The sequence below is a fragment of the Ursus americanus genome, chromosome 13 (genome assembly GCF_024610735.1).
Source record: "Ursus americanus isolate L20-20 chromosome 13, mUrsAme1.1.p, whole genome shotgun sequence".
Taxonomy (NCBI): Eukaryota; Metazoa; Chordata; class Mammalia; order Carnivora; family Ursidae; genus Ursus; species Ursus americanus.
In genome coordinates this window covers 54,811,901-54,827,950 of record NC_142139.1, presented here as the reverse complement: position 1 = coordinate 54,827,950, position 16,050 = coordinate 54,811,901, and the positions used below count along the sequence as shown (strand labels likewise).

At 35.4% G+C, this 16,050-nt stretch overlaps 1 protein-coding gene across 6 annotated transcripts in view; it reads right to left on the bottom strand.

Annotated features, from left to right (window-relative positions):
• PALLD (palladin, cytoskeletal associated protein) overlaps positions 1-15,449 on the bottom strand; it is a 396,356-nt gene extending 380,907 nt beyond the window's left edge. For 3 of the 6 annotated variants that reach the window (XM_045798682.2, XM_045798683.2, XM_087866573.1), the window contains exon 1: positions 15,293-15,449. The gene's annotated coding sequence lies outside the window, so the exon portion shown is untranslated. The remainder of the gene's footprint in view (positions 1-15,292) is intronic. The other 3 variants (XM_045798679.2, XM_045798680.2, XM_087866572.1) reach the window with 1 other exon arrangement.
• Positions 15,450-16,050: the final 601 nt, after the last annotated feature.

Sequence of the window (16,050 nt, the reverse complement as noted above, 5' to 3'; positions counted from 1 at the left end):
TTTTGGGCAACTGCATTGTGCTTTTATTGCATATAGTCTCAAATTATCTTTGAAAGTTGTTAAGGTACAAACGAAACAAAACAAAATAAAACAAAACAAATAAATACAATAAAATGCATAGTTGTACGTGAACATTGGTGTTTGCAGACCATGGCTGTTTTGGAAGGCATGCTGTTGGTGGGAGAGTGGTGACAGTCACAGGAGGAGGATACTCTCAGGCTAGTGAGGCTTTAGGTTCTCTCAATTTGTACCATGCAGGCAGCTGCAGGTACCCTCATGGTGTTCTGAAGGCAAATTCTTCCATGTGAACTTTGACATTTATGCATGACATTTATGCCAAACTTAAGCAAATATTTGGTGAAGCAAGGTTTAGGAAGATCAGCAACTACTATGACGCATTATAGATTTCCTTCCACCTTGAACTTCACTGACAGCTTATCAGCATTCTGACTTTCTCAAGCAAATATTGCTTTCAATTATAAACTTCCATGGTCACCTACTTTGTTAAACCCTTGTGGTGTATTTCATTCATTCTAAGGAATTTGATGCCACTTAACTTTTAGATTATTTCTAAATGTAATTTTATGGATTACAACTTTTCCCTGAGTTAATATTGTTTGAATTCTGTTGGACTCATGATCTACTATGAAATACAGAACATGTATGTAAGTTTTCATTGAACTTTTAAAATTTCATATGTCTATCACACATTCTAACACAAGCAATTGTATCATCTTAAATTGTCTTAGAATTAGTATCCTAGTATTTGGGAAAATATTTATTGTTGATTCCTGAATATAAATATAAATATTTATGATTTACAACATACATGAATGTATAAATAACAGAAAAGAGCAAGAGAGACAAATTTAGAAATTATAAATAACATTTGTTTTTTGAGTTGCTGACTTTTGAGGATAATTACGTGGAAACCAGATCTATGATAACCAGGAAAATCTTCTATTTTGTCAGCCAAAAAATCCTTGTGGGATACGGCCTGCACGATGCCTATGAAGCAAGGCACTCTAGGCTGTTGACAGTAAAGATCTCCCTGCCTAGGGAGGAGGAAGACAAGGCATATGCATGAGAAACAGCAGAGTCTAGTAGAAAGAACTCAATTACAATCAATACAAGCCAGCCCTCTCTGACAATTTCCTACACAACAGCTTCTGAGGGTTGCACGTTGCCTGCTTTCACAAAATGAACTATTTGATCCTCAGAATAATTGATGCAGTCATCATTATTTTTCTTTTTATTATTTTTATTATTTCTGTACCCCAAACTTCAGCATAAAAACATTCAATTATTTGGCTAAAGGTGAACTGTCAGGAAATGGCAGATTTAGGGTTGAAACCTGCATTAACCACAAAGTTTTCTTTTTCTGTTGGGGATATTATGGGCATTTACTTTAAGAATTTAGATAAGGGGAGAACTTTTGCAATCTGTTTATGCACTTCCTTGTAGAGACGTTGACAAGCTACTATGATTTTGAAAGAAAAAGTGCTTGATGCTGGAAAAAGGCTGACAGGCACTAAGGGTCACTCAGCATCCCATACCACATGAGCCAGATACTTGATTGATTGAGAGGAGGAGAGAGTGCGGGAGGCAGGGGAGAAAGGTCAGAGGGAAAGGGAGAAAGAGAATCTTAAGCAGGCTCCATGCTCAGCAGGGAGCCCGATGCCGGGTGGGGGAGTGGGCTGGATCTGATGACCCTGAGATCATGATCTGAGCTGAAATCAAGAGTCAGACGCTTAAGTGACTGAGCCACCCTAGGACCTGGGTGTAGTAACATTTCAAAAGGCATTTAAAAATGCATATGTAGGGGCGCCTGGGTAGCGCAGTCGTTAAAGCGTCTGCCTTCGGCTCAGGGCGTGATCCCGGCGCTCCGGGATCGAGTCCCACATCGGGCTCCTCCGCTGGGAGCCTGCTTCTTCCTCTCCCGCTCCCCCTGCTTGTGTTCCCTCTCTCACTGGCTGTCTCTATCTCTGTCAAATAAATAAAAATCTTTAAAAAAAAAAAAAATAAAAAATAAAAATGCATATGTATTACCCAAAGATACAAATGTAGTGATCCAAAGGGGCACCTGCACCCCAATATTTATAGCAGCAATGTCCACAATAGCCAAACTATGGAAAAAGCCCAGATGTCCATCAACAGATGGATAAAGAAGATGTCATGAATACACACACACACACACACACACACACACTGGAATATTATGCAGCCATCAGAAAATGAAATCTTGCCATTTGCAATGATGTGGATGGAACTAGAGGGTATTATAAGTGAAATAAGTCAATAAGAGAAAGACAATTATCATATGATCTCACCGATATGGAGAATTTGAGAAACAAGGCAGAGGATCATAGAGGAAGAGAGGAAAGAATGAAACAAGATGAAACCAGAGAGGGAGACAAACCATAAGAGACTCTTAATCTTAGGAAACAAACTGAGGGTTGCTGGAGGGTAGGGGGTGGGGGGATGGTGTGACTGGGTGATGGACATTGGGAAAGGTGTGTTGTGGTGACTGCTGTGTGTTGTGTAAGACTGGTGAATCACAGACCTGTATCGCTGAAACAAATGATACATTATATGTTAATTAAAAAAATAAAAACATAAATGTAATATTAAAGACTTGTAATTTATCATAAAGGGTTTGGAGAACAGCTGCCTAGTGGAGGAAATTTTTGTGCTTGACCTTGAAATTTGACATAAGCATTTAGCTCTGTCTTATTTTTATGTTAAGGGTGATTATTAATCGGCTAATACCTGACTCTATTAAAGAGGCATAAGGAAACTTTAGAGGTGATAGATATGTCCGTTACCTTAATTGTGGTGATGGTTTCATAGGTGCATGCATATTTCTAAACTCATGAAGTTGTTTACATTAAACAGGTGAAGTTTTTTTGTATATCAATTCTACCTCAATAAAGCTGTTAAAAATGCATATGTGTAGTTAGGAATAAATACATGAAAAAGGTTGGAAGAACATGCACCAGACAATTTTGATTATCTTGTGGTAGGGCTTGGGCAGAAATAGGGTTGAGGGGTGGTACATTTAGGAAAATTTTTTGTTGTATATTCCACATTCTTTGAAAAAAAAAAACCCAGTTAAATTATGATGATTTTACAGTTAAAATTAAGCATTTTAATTTATTTTCATAATTAAACAATTTCTAAAAAAGTAATAAAAACTGTTGCTACAGGGGCGCCTGGGTGGCTCAGTCGTTAAGCATCTGCCTTCAGCTCAGGGCGTGATCCCGGCGTTCTGGGATCGAGCCCCACGTCGGGCTCCTCTGCTGGCAGCCTGCTTCTCCCTCTCCCACTCCCCCTGCTTGTGTTCCCTCTCTCGCTGTGTCTATCTCTGTCAAATAAATTAAAAAAAAAAAGTTTAAAAACTGTTGCTACAAAGGCTCAAAACTAGAGATATTTCAAAATAAAATCTACACTATGAAAACAAAAGTTAAAAAAGACTTAAAACTATTTTGTTCTATTGTTTTGGAATCACAGGCAACTCCTAGACCAAATTTCTTCCTTTCATTTTTATTTTTAAAAAATTTTCATTTATTTATTTTTAAATTTCCAGTATAATGAACATATGGTGTTATATTAGTCTCAGTATACAATATGGTGATTCAACAATTCTGTACTTTCTCAGTGTTCATCACAGTAAGTGTACTCTTAATCCCCATCACTTATTTCTCCTATCCCCCCACCACCTACCATCAGTTTGTTCTCTATAGTTAAGAGTCTGGGTTTTTTGGAAAAACTACATAAACAACCACAAGACCAGAAAGAAAATGACAATAAATAAATATCTATCAATATTACTTTGAATATAAATGGATTAAATGCTACAATCAAAAGACATAGGGTGATAAAATGGATAAAAAACAAGATTCATTTATATGTTGCCACAAGAGACTCATTTCAGACCTAAAGACAGCTTGAAAGTGAAGGGATGGAGAAACATTTATCATGCAAATGGATGTCAAAAGAAAGACAGAGAAGCAGCAATTGTATCAGACAAAACAGACTTTAAAACAAAGACTGTAAAAAGAGAAAAGAAGGACACTATATAATAGTAAAGATGACAATCCCACAAAAAGATATAACGATTGTAAATATTTATGCACCCAACATGGGAGCACCTCAATACATAAAACTACTAACAAATGTAAAGGAACTACTTGATAGTAATACAAATAGTGGGGGATTTTAACCCTCACTTACATTGATGGACAGATCACCAAACAGAAAACCAGCAAGGAAACAGTGACTTTGAATGACAGACTAGAACAGATAGATTTCACAGATATACTCAGAACATTCCATCCTAAAACAGCAGAATACACATTCTTTTCAAGTGCACATGGAACATTCTCCAGAATAGATCACATATTAGGCCACAAAGCAAGTCTCAACAAATTAAAAAAGATTGAAGTCATACCATGCATCTTTTCATAAAACACACACACACACACACACACACACACACACACACACACAATCTGGAAAGACCACAAATACATGGAGGTCACATAACATGCTACTGAACAATGAATGGGCCAACCAAGAAATCAAAGAAATCAAAAAGTACATGGAGACAAATGAAAACACAATGGTCCAAAATCTTTGGGATGCAGCAAGAGTGGTTCTAAGAGGGAAATTTATAGCAATATCGGTCTACCAAGAAGCAAGAAAAATCTCAAATAAACAACCTAATTTTACCCTAAAGGAGCTAGAAAAGGAAAAACAAAACAAAATAAAAACCCACCCAAAGCCAGCAGAAAGAAGGAAATAAAGATTAGAACAGAAATAAATGATATAGAAACTAAAAAAATACAATAGAACAATGAAACAAGGAGCTGTTTCTCTGAAAAGATAACAAAATTGATAAACTTCTAGCCAGAGTCATAAAAAAAAATTAAAAAAAAAGAAACAGCTCAAACAAACAATAAGAGTCTGGGTTTTTTGTTTTATTTCTTAAATTCCACATATGAATTAAATCATATGATATTTGTCTTTCTCTGACTAAATTATTTCACTTAGCATTATAGCCTCTAGATCCATTCATGTTGCAATGTTGCAAATGGCAAGATTTCATTCCTTTTTTATAGATGAGTAATAGTTCACACACACATACATCTGACATCTTCATCTGTTCATCTATGGATGGACACTTGGGTTGCTTCCATAATTTGGCTATTGTAAATAATGCTACAATAAACAAAGGGGTGCATATTTCTTTTTGAAGTGTTCTTGTTTTCTTTGGATGACTATCTAGTAGTGGAATTACGGGATCATATGGTAATTCTATTTGTAATTCTTTGAGAAACCCTCTGTACTGTTTTCCACAGTGGGTGCACCAATTTGCTTTCTCACCGATAATGCATAAGGGTTCCCCTTTCTCCAAATCCTCACCAACATTTCTTGTTTACTGTTTTTCATTTTAGCCATTCTGACAAGAGTGAGGCGATATTGTTTTAATTTGCATTTCTCTGATGATTAGTGATGTTGAGCATCTTTTCATGTGTCTGTTGGCTATCCATAGGTCTTCTTCGGAAAAATTCCATTCATGTCCTCTGATCATTTTTGAATTGTTTTGAATCTGTACCAACTGAGGTTACAGGAGTTCTTTATACATTTTGATATTAACCACTTATCAGATATATCATTTGCAAATATCTTCTTCCATTTGGTGGACTATCTTTTTGTTTTGTTGATGATTTCCTTCACTGTGTGGAAGCCTTTTGTTTTGATATAGTCCCAATAGTTTAATTTTGCTTTTGTTTCCCTTGCCAAAGGAAACATACCTAGAAAAATATTTCTATGGCTGACATCAAAGGGATTACTGCCTATGTTTTCTTCTAGGAATTTTATGATTTCATGTCTCCCATTTCACTGTTTTGCATACAGTTGTCCAGTTTTCTCAAAGCTACTTGTTGAAGAGATTGCCTTTCTCCCATTATATATTCCTGCCTCCTTTGTTGTAGATTAATTGACCATATAACTGTGGATTTATTTTTGGACTCTCTATTCTGTTCTATTGATCTATGTGTCTATTTTTGTGCCAGATCATACTGTTTTGATTACTACAGCTTTGTAGTACAACTTGAAATCTGAGATTGGGATACCTCCAGTTTTATTCTTCTTTTTCAGGATTGCTTTGGCTATTTGGGGTCTCTTGTGGTTCTACACAAATTTGAGGATTATTGGTTCTAGTTCTGTGAAAACTGCTGTTGGTATTTTGGTAGGGATTTCATTAAGTCTGTAGATTGCTTTGACTAGCATGGATATTTTAACATTTGTACTTCCAATCCATGAGCATGGACAATTTTACCATTTCTTTGTGTCATCTTCAACTTCTTTCATCAGTGTTTTAAAGTTCTCAGAGTACAGGTCTTTCACCTCCTTGGCTAGGTTTATTCCTAAGTATTTTTTCTGGTGCAATTGTAAATGGAATTGTTTTCTTAATTTCTCTTCCTGCTATTTCATTATTAGTGTATAGAAATGCAACATATTACTGTATATTGATTTTATATCCTATGACCTTACTGAATTCATTTATTAGTTCTAGTAGTTTTTTGCTCCAATCCTTTGGGTTTTCTATATATTGTATTAGGTCCTCTGCAAATAGTGAAAGTTTTACTTCTTATCAATTTGGGTGCCTTTTATTTCTTTTTGTTGTCTGATTGCGTGGCTAGGACTTACCAGAACTATGTTGAATAAAAGTGGTGAGAGTGGACATCCTTGTCTTGTTCCTGATCCTGGAGGAAAAGCTCTGTTTTCCACCATTGAGTATGATGTTAACTGTTTTTTTTTTTTTTTTAATATGGCCTTATGTTGAGATATATTCTCTCTAAACCTAAACCTACTTTGTTGAGGGCTTCTATCATGAATGGATGTTGTACTTTGCAAAATACTTATTTTGCATCTATTGAGATGTTCATATGGTTTTTGTTTTTTCTCTTGCTAGTATAATGTATCATGTTGATTGATTTGTGAATATTGAACCACCCTTGCATCCCTAGAATAAACCCCACTTGACTGTGATTTTTTTAAATGTATTGTTGAATGCAGTTTGCTAATACGTTGTTGTATTTTGTTGAAGATTTTTGCATCTATGTTCATTAGAAATATTGGCCTGTAGTTTTCTTTTTTGTAGCTTTTGGTATCAGGGTAATGCTGGCCTCATGAAATGAATCTGGAAGCTTTCCTTCCTCTACTATTTTTTGAAATAGTTTGAGAAGAATAGGCATTAGCTATTTTTTAAGGATTTATTTCTTTATTTATTTGAGAGAGACAGGGAGAGAGAGCACACATGAGCAGGGGGCAGCGGGAGATGGAGAGAGAGAATCCTCAAGCAGACTCCCTGCTGAGCATGGCGCTTGACTCGGGGCTCAATGTCATGACCTTGAGATCATGACCTGAGTCAAAATCAAGAGTCAGACACTTAACTGACTGGGCTACCCAAGTGTCCTGATATTAACTATTCTTCAGTGTTGGTAGAATTCACTTGTGAAGCCATTTAGTCCTGGACTTTTGTTTGTTGGGAATTTTTTCATTACTGATTCAATTTCATTGCTAGTAATCGGTCTGTTCAAATTTTCTATTTCTTCCTGGTTCAGTTTTTGGAGGTTATGTATTTCTAGGAATTTCCCCCATTCCTTCTAGGTTGTCTAATTCTTTGTTATATAATTTTTCATAATATTCTGATTATATTTAAATGATGCTGGTTTTTATTTCACCTCTTTCATTTCTGATTTTATTTGAGTCCTCTGTTTCTCTCTCTCTTTTTGATGGATCTGACTAAAGGTTTATCAATTTTGTTGATCTTTTCTAAGAAACAGCTCCTGGTTTCATTGATCTGTTCTAGTATTTTTTAGTCTCTGTTTCATTTATTTCTGCTCCAATCTTTATTATTTCCTTCCTTCTACTGGCTTTGGGTTTTGTTCATTCTTCTTTTTCTACTAACTTTAGGTGTATGCTTAGGTTGTTTATTTGAGATTTTTCTTGATTCTTGAGGTAGGCCTATATTGCTATAATGTTCCCTCCTAGAACAGCTTTTGCTGCATCCCAAAGATTTTGGACCATTGTGTTTTCATTTTCATTTGTCTTCATGTACTTTTTGATTTCCTCTTTGATTTCTTGGTTAACCCATTCTCCATTCATTGTTTAGTAGCAATGTTACGTGACCTCCATGTATTTGCGGTCTTTCCAGAATTTTTTCTTTCTGGAGTTGTTTTCTAGTTTCATAGTGTTATGATTGGAAGAGATGCATGGTCTGACTTCAGTCTTTTTTGAATTTGTTGAGACTTGCTTTGTGGCCTATATGTGATCTATTCTGGACAACTTTCCAGGTGCACTTGAAAAGAATGTGTAGTCCTGTTTTTGGATGGAATGTTCTGACTATATGTTAGATGCATCTGGTTCAAAGTGTCATTCAAAACCACTGTTTCTTTGTTGATTTTTCTCTCTGGATGATTTATTCATTGATGCAAGTGGGGTGTGAAAGTCCTCTACTATTACTGTATTACTATTGATTTCTTCCTTTATGTTTGTTAATAGTTGCTCTACATATCTGGTTGCTCCCATATTGGGTGTGTAAACATTTACAATTATTGTATCTTTTGTTGGATGGTCCCTTTATGATTATGTAGTGTCCTTTTTTGTGTTTTTTTAAAGTCTATTTTGTCTGATATAAGTGTTGTCACCTCAGCTTTCTCTTTGCTCCATTTGCATGATAAATGTTTTTCCATGCCTCACTTTCAATCTGTGTGTGTCTTTAGGTCTGAAATGAGTCTCTTACAGGCAGCATAGAGTTGGGTCTTGCTTTTGTATTTATTCAGTCATCCTATGTCTTTTGATTGGAGCATTTAGCCCATTTGCATTCAAAGTTATTATTGATAGTTTCTTCCTTTTATTAAAATAATTTTCTTGGCCCATGATGGAGCCACTCCTGCCTGGGGTTCCCCACTAGCAAACTGAAACTTTTGAGACTTGTAAATGCTCCACTTGACCAGAAACACAGCCAATCCCCAAATGCCAAACCAACTCTGGGCTCTATATGTATTTCCTTGCTCTTTCTAACTCAAACATGGATGACTAAGTGGCCCCTGCCAAGATATTTTCTATTTTTCTTTTCCCTGTTCTTCATTTTTTATCCTATAAAATTTTCCTGCTTTCCACCCCATTTTGCTCCAAATGGGAGCAAAAGGAAACTGTCCACTTAATGAAATGTTAAAATAAAATTTGTTTTTATCACCTAAATTATCTAGTTTAATAATTTTTTAACAGTTTTTGTGACAAGGATGGAATCTGAATGTGAAGGTAATGGCCTATAGAACAACAAGATGCCTCATAGGTGCCTTCTGAACCCTTTGAATTCTCTGTTCCTCTCATTGTTACTGAGGGCTGTGGGTAAGTCACTGTCAGATATGAACTCTACTCCCTTGTGTTCAGCTCTCTGATCCAAACAAACTTTATTTTTAAAAAATTTATTTAAAAAAAGTATGTGTGTATACACACACACACACACACACACAGAAAAAGTATACATACAGAAGAAGTATATATAAACAAACCAACCAACCAACCCCAGAAAGGTCTTGGAGTCCTGTAAAGGTTCTGGGATAGTTATATTGGGAGTCTGCAATGGGTGGCAGTCATTAGGGGGACTCACAAAGCCTGAGGTGAGTCCACAGCATAAATTATTTGGGTTCTTGGGAAAATAAATTAAGAAATTCAGACTGTTTAGACCATCAAAACCAAAATCTAAGTAGGCACAAGTAAAAGCCATTAGGGTATCTACCATTATAAAACAGCTTGTGAAATGAATAGTATATCTATTGCTAATGGGACCTTCCTGGAAGCCAAAGCCACAAAACTGGTGGGCAGGGGTAGAGCAATTAAAAGCTGTTACCAGCACTTATCACCTAATTCTAAGACTCCCAGGCTAGGATAAGTTGGTTATGTAATGAGTTAGATGGATACTAGTTCACCCACCAATCTTCACCCACCAATCTCAAGAAAATTCTGGGAAATGAGGCAATTTGAAAACACCACAAAACCCCCAATCCAGTGGCATATCCCTCTGAGGTTTTAATTTGGCTCTGAGAGAACCAAGGCTTAGCTAAAGAAATGGGATTCTCAAGATTCAAAGAATTGAGCACACCACATTTTGGCACACCTGCTTATTTAATGTCTAAGAACTGCGGTCCTGGAAACTGTAGATATCTTAAAAAAAAAAAAGGCAAAATCTTACTAAAACAACTTAGAATTACAATGGCCATTATGGGGAACATTCCAATTAGACAAGATCATTCATTTAAGAAGTGTCCTTGAAAGCAAGGGCCCCCAAATCAACAAACAGAATAAGATAACTATTTTAACTGGCATGCAGAAGTCTCCAAGATGGTTCAAGATTCCAAAAGGTTTCACTGAAAGATTCACTGCAAAAGGCTAATGAAAAATTATCCTTCTTAACCTGAGTACTCAGTCTACTAATCCTCTATCTGAAACACCTTTCTACTCTGAAGAGACCACAAGACTGTAAGCAAAGGTCCAAATTATTGGCCTTATAAGTGCAATAGTCCCAAGGCTAGAAACTTAAAACATTTGGGTTTTTCCTGTTGCATTCTCAATCAAAACTCTGGTCTAGAAATTGGTGTCTCACTTGCAAACAATTTGAACACTGGAAAAATGATTGTCGCTGAAGGTTTTGTCAAATTCTGACACCAACTCAAACACCCTCATATATACCCTCAGAAGAGGGCCTCCATATGGGCCCCTCCCAGGGTTGATGGACTCTAAGAGATCTTCCAGTCAACTGCTACCAGTTATCCCTTAAACAGGCAAGGGGAAACTTAAACTAAACTCAACAGAAAAACTTGCAAAATTCTGGTAGATACTGGGCTACACTTTCCACTTTAAACACACTCACTCTGGAGCTCACAGAAAGGATTCTGGGAAAACTGGCAGAAACTGGTGAAGGGTGAAAATTATTACCAGAATCAGCTTCCCTGGTCTATAGTGCCAGTCAGAAAGGAAGGTAAAATTTCACAGTTTCTTACTTCCAAATCCAGACCCATTGGTTATTGATCCTTTCTCTCCCTGGGACAACTATTGTCTCTTTGTTTGTCTTCTTCTGTGTTCTGAGAATTTGTCTTGGCAACTGTCAATTTGGGGGCACCAAAAATACGGTCAGACACAAATATGGGTTGCACTCCATTTTGTAGCAGGGGCCTTACTGACTGTAGCCAGCTCTCAACAGTGTTGTCTAAGTCTTACTTTCTTTGGGCTACCTTTAGGAATGGCTGTGGATCTTGGAATGATCCTATCTTTTGCACCCTCTTTAAGGACACCTCTTGGGTCCATAAGGTTGTTCAATACTGCCAGCAATATTTACTGTTTGTCCCAGCTAAAACCCAACAAGATATTTGGAAGGATTTTTTTTAAGTAGTGGGTGGCGCAGTTGTTAAGCATCTGCCTTCGGCTCAGGGAGTGATCCCGAGATTCTGGGATCGAGCCCCACATCAGGCTTCTCCGCTAGGAGCCTGCTTCTTCCTCTCCCACTCCCACTGCTTGTGTTCCCTCTCTCACTGGCTGTCTCTCTCTGTCAAATAAATAAATAAAATCTTAAAAAAAAAAAGTTGGCCAAATTGAAAGCTGATATTCAGAGCCTGATAACTTTTTCAAAGGCCTTTTCCCCTGAGATAAATAAAACTATGTACCCAGAGGGAAAGAAAAACATTCCAAACAGCTCTAAATCCACAACATGAGAAACTTCTGATTTTTGTCTTAAAGATCTCCCCGATATAAAGAAGCAAACTGAGGACAATGTATTGGATGGGTGAATCAGTGCCTTGATATATTCAGATTGCAGCCCAATTCTTTGAGGAATTAAAAACAGCTGTTACTACCAATTGAGGGCAACTTGTACAACTGGACTTACAAATTGAATCTTCACAAGAACAGAAAAAAGCCCACTTACCCTTTTTACCAATCTCCAAACCTCCCCTATTCATCTCAAAAGCCTTGTAGATACTATAACAATTCTGAACTAAACAAAAGTTCTTCTTGGAGGAACTTGTATTCTTTCTCTGTGCCTTCGAGATGTAAATGTTCTGTCTGATCTTCTCTAGGAACTGAGGCCATCTCTTTGAAATTAAAAATTCAAGGAATAATTCTTATCAGAAGGGAAAAACAAACAAACAAGGGCAAGTCTATTTGGAAAGGAGGCAAATAAAAAATCTTAAGAGCTTTCTCCGCAAATGTTAGTAAAAAGTTTCAGCCATCTGAGCAGGTAACTTTATTTCATCTTCTAGAAACACGATTTAGATCCAAACTGTTCTTTTATAAACTAGTGAGTTTTGCATTATTGTACTTGTCTCATAGCTAAAATTTTAAAGCAAAAGCTATTAAGAGCTCTGTTTGCATATGTCTCTGTGTTTATGTATGCCCTTGTATGTATGTTGCAGATGAATGACATTTTTTTTACCTCCAGATAGTATTGCCAAAATTAATTTGTAAAGAGCTCTATTTAACCGGTTTAAAGAAAATTAAGTGTTTATATAAATCAAGTATATTCTCAGAAATACAGAAACTAACCCAAATGTTTTTCAAGTTAACATGATTGAGGATAATCTTCAGGAAAAAAAAAAGCGAGTTTAAGTTTGTTGGTTTAATTAAAATAGGAATGTCTTTAGGGTTATCAGTATTAAATGTAATGGGACATACAACTTTTATTTCACCTAGATTTACAAAAAAGTCAATCTCATGTTATCTCTGTTACATAATTTGAAAGCAAGAAAGATAACGTGGATGGTTACCTATTTAATGTCTCAAATTTTCATGAATAATCTAAACATAATTGTCAACAAGTAAATTAAATACACATAAAAGTTTATAAATGCATTTTAAACAATAATTATGCTTTATGGTATGTCTACTTAAAAATAGTTTCCAAAGGGGTGCCTGGATGGCTCAGTTGGTTAAGCATCTGGCTCTTTATTTTGGCTCAGGTCATATCTCAGGGTTTTCTCAGTGCACTGGGCTAGCACTGGGTGTGGGGACTGCTTAAGATTCTCTCTCCCTCACCCTCCCCTCCCCTCTCTAAAAAATTAAAAAAAGACAGTTTCCAAAATCTTTTTAGTAACTTAAAACCTTAAAATTACACTGAGATAAATTAAATGATGAATATGCATTGAACATCAAATCATTTCCAAATAGAATAAAATACTGAAACATTAATAACTGAACACAGGTTTATCCACTTTTGGTCTCCTTTTAGAGATACTAAAAATATTTGGGTCTATTAGTAAACATGTTTTGTGCCACACTGAAAAATTTACTATGAGGAAGAATATACTTCTAGAAATCATAAAATTATAAATTTGCCAACCCACAGAATGCTAGTGTAATAGTCCACAATTACTTCTTAGTTTTTACTAGAAATGGATTCTAAAGGTTAAGGATTCAAAATTGGAATATGTCATTAAAGCCACTAGAAATATTAAGGGAACCATCTCTATGCAAGCAAAGTAGGACATATATTTGGTAAGAAAAAGTATGAAGTATACAGATGGTTTTGTTAAGGGGAAAAAAATAATTTTGTCCTAAAGTAAAACTACTGATTGTTTCAGAATAAGAAAGACAAAAAGGACAAAATCTGAATGAATTTAAAAAGTTGTAGAAGGTTTCTGGAAAAGGAATCTTGAGAAAGGAATTTTATGTGTAGTCAAGCTGACTTAGGTTGGAATGAATTTACTTAAGTTTTGAAAAAATGAGTTTTAATATAAAAAATATACAGGTTAAATATTATTTACCAAATTTGTTTCTCTGTTCTCTAATATAACAGTTACAAATTACAGTCAGAGTTACTTTGCTCAATATTTGTTTTCTTTGCTAGAATTTAGCTAGGACATAGCCATTAACTCCAGATAGCTGAAATTCCTGACTGGAATTCAGTTATCACAATACCCTTTGATATCCTCTACACACATATTAATAATGAAGTGGAGTCTTTTGTCTCGTCCTTACATATCTCAGTTGGTATATCTTTAGGAATACATCATATTTGTGGAAAATTGACTAGTGTTTTCCCTCTACATTTTTTTTCTATAAAATAAAGAAATTAAAGTGGTTGTCATTGTTCAGTATAATCTAGATACTTACTCTATTATGAAATATGCTATAGGACCCCTTCAATGTTCAGTTTTAGCAATAAAACAGAGCAGCTCAGACAGAACTGACATATGGCCCCTAAGATACAGACTCTAATCCATATTAGCACTAGAATGTGAGAGGACTAATTTGTATTCTAGGAACAAGTAATCACATATTTACAGAGCATTTATTGGCTAGATAAATCTCTTATACCTTGTCTATTGTTAACAATAATTTGTCAAATAGTCTCTGATTTTTAAAATCTGAATAATCAAGGTAAGCTTTCAAGTTGAGAAAAATATTGGAAAGGATATTTATTATGTATTTTCTATACATACATGATCAAACAGATTTTGCATAGTATGGTCAGGCAATGGACTTGATATGTGGTCACATTATTCATTTAGAAGGTGATTCGTATTTTTAGCAAATGTTAAAAAAAAAGTAATATGAGCCTCCAATCATTCTGTATTAACCTCATATATTAGATTCAAGACAATTTCATGTGTAACTTAAAAACAACATGATCTAAAATCATAATGTGATGGTTAAATTTGACTGTAGTTTACCTTAGTAAGCTTTATCTTTTTTATAAATAAGCATGTAACCTTTATGCATAGATATAATTCAAAATGTCTGCTATTACTATCTCAACTGATTTAAAAAATCCTTTGGAAGTATAGTTGACAATTTAAAATGTTACTAAAACCTAAAGTACATAACTTTAAGCCATCAATATTTAGCCTAAGTATGGGTGAGGTTCAAATTAACTGCGTTCATATTTTCTGTGATACATAACACATATACAGTCTTGACATATCTTGTTTCCATAACTACATTTAATCCTTTTGGAATTGATAGCACCAATTTAACATGATTAAGATTATAAGTGAAAATTCAGTTCTCTGACGGCAGAGGTAGAAAGAAAAGTAAATCTTATGTATTATCTGCTTTTGGAAAGACTACAAAATTCCCCTTAGTTTTTCTCTCCAAACAAAAGAAAAAAATCAAGGCATCTTCTAAATAGTATTATAATTTCAGGCAACTATTATATTTTTAGCTTTAAAAAAAGTTGAAAAAATGTTGCCCTAGTAGTTAGTATATTAAGAAATATCTTACAAACCTTTTCAATCCTTGGTTACTCTGAAGACTCTGAAAAGGTGATGGGTTTCAGATGAGCATTTTCTTCTTTTCTGGGAGAGCGGAGGTTGGTCTTGCCTGTTCATTAAAGACTGCTTGGTCCTTGGTCACTTTGAGGCAACTATGGCCTCAGACTTGCATCTGTCCTCTTACTCCACTCAACTATATTTGGTAACTGAACTCATGTTTCAGCAGACTGCCACGATCAGGAATTCCAGCAGTGGGCTGGAAAGCAACCCTAGGTCTGAGAGCTGGGTTCTTAGAAATTAAAGGCACTTAGTGTAGAAAGAGCTATATTTATAGATCTAATAAACATAGGATTTACACATATCCTTCTACACTCTGACCTTGTGGCTTGAAACCACCACCCGCCCTTTTAACATATTCTTAATCAATTAAAAGTACAGTACGTGATTCCAAGTAGGAAAAGGGACACTCATAAGAAATGCTCTTTTTTTATTATAATCTTCTGCTCTGTACATTTAACTGTCATATGGTAGATTATCTTAAAATAGTAAATCCAGTTAACTATTTAAAAATTTAGCCACCTGTCAACTTGAGTGGAGAGTCCCACCAGTCTCTTACTTCAAGTTGTTAATTAAAAGTTATTATAGGACTATCATGTATTAAAGACATAGTCCACAGTAGGATTAAGTAGGCATAAACATACAGGGACTGAATCTTACAAACATTGCAACACCGAGTTCTGAGCTCAATGCCTAGCACATTATAAGTATCCAA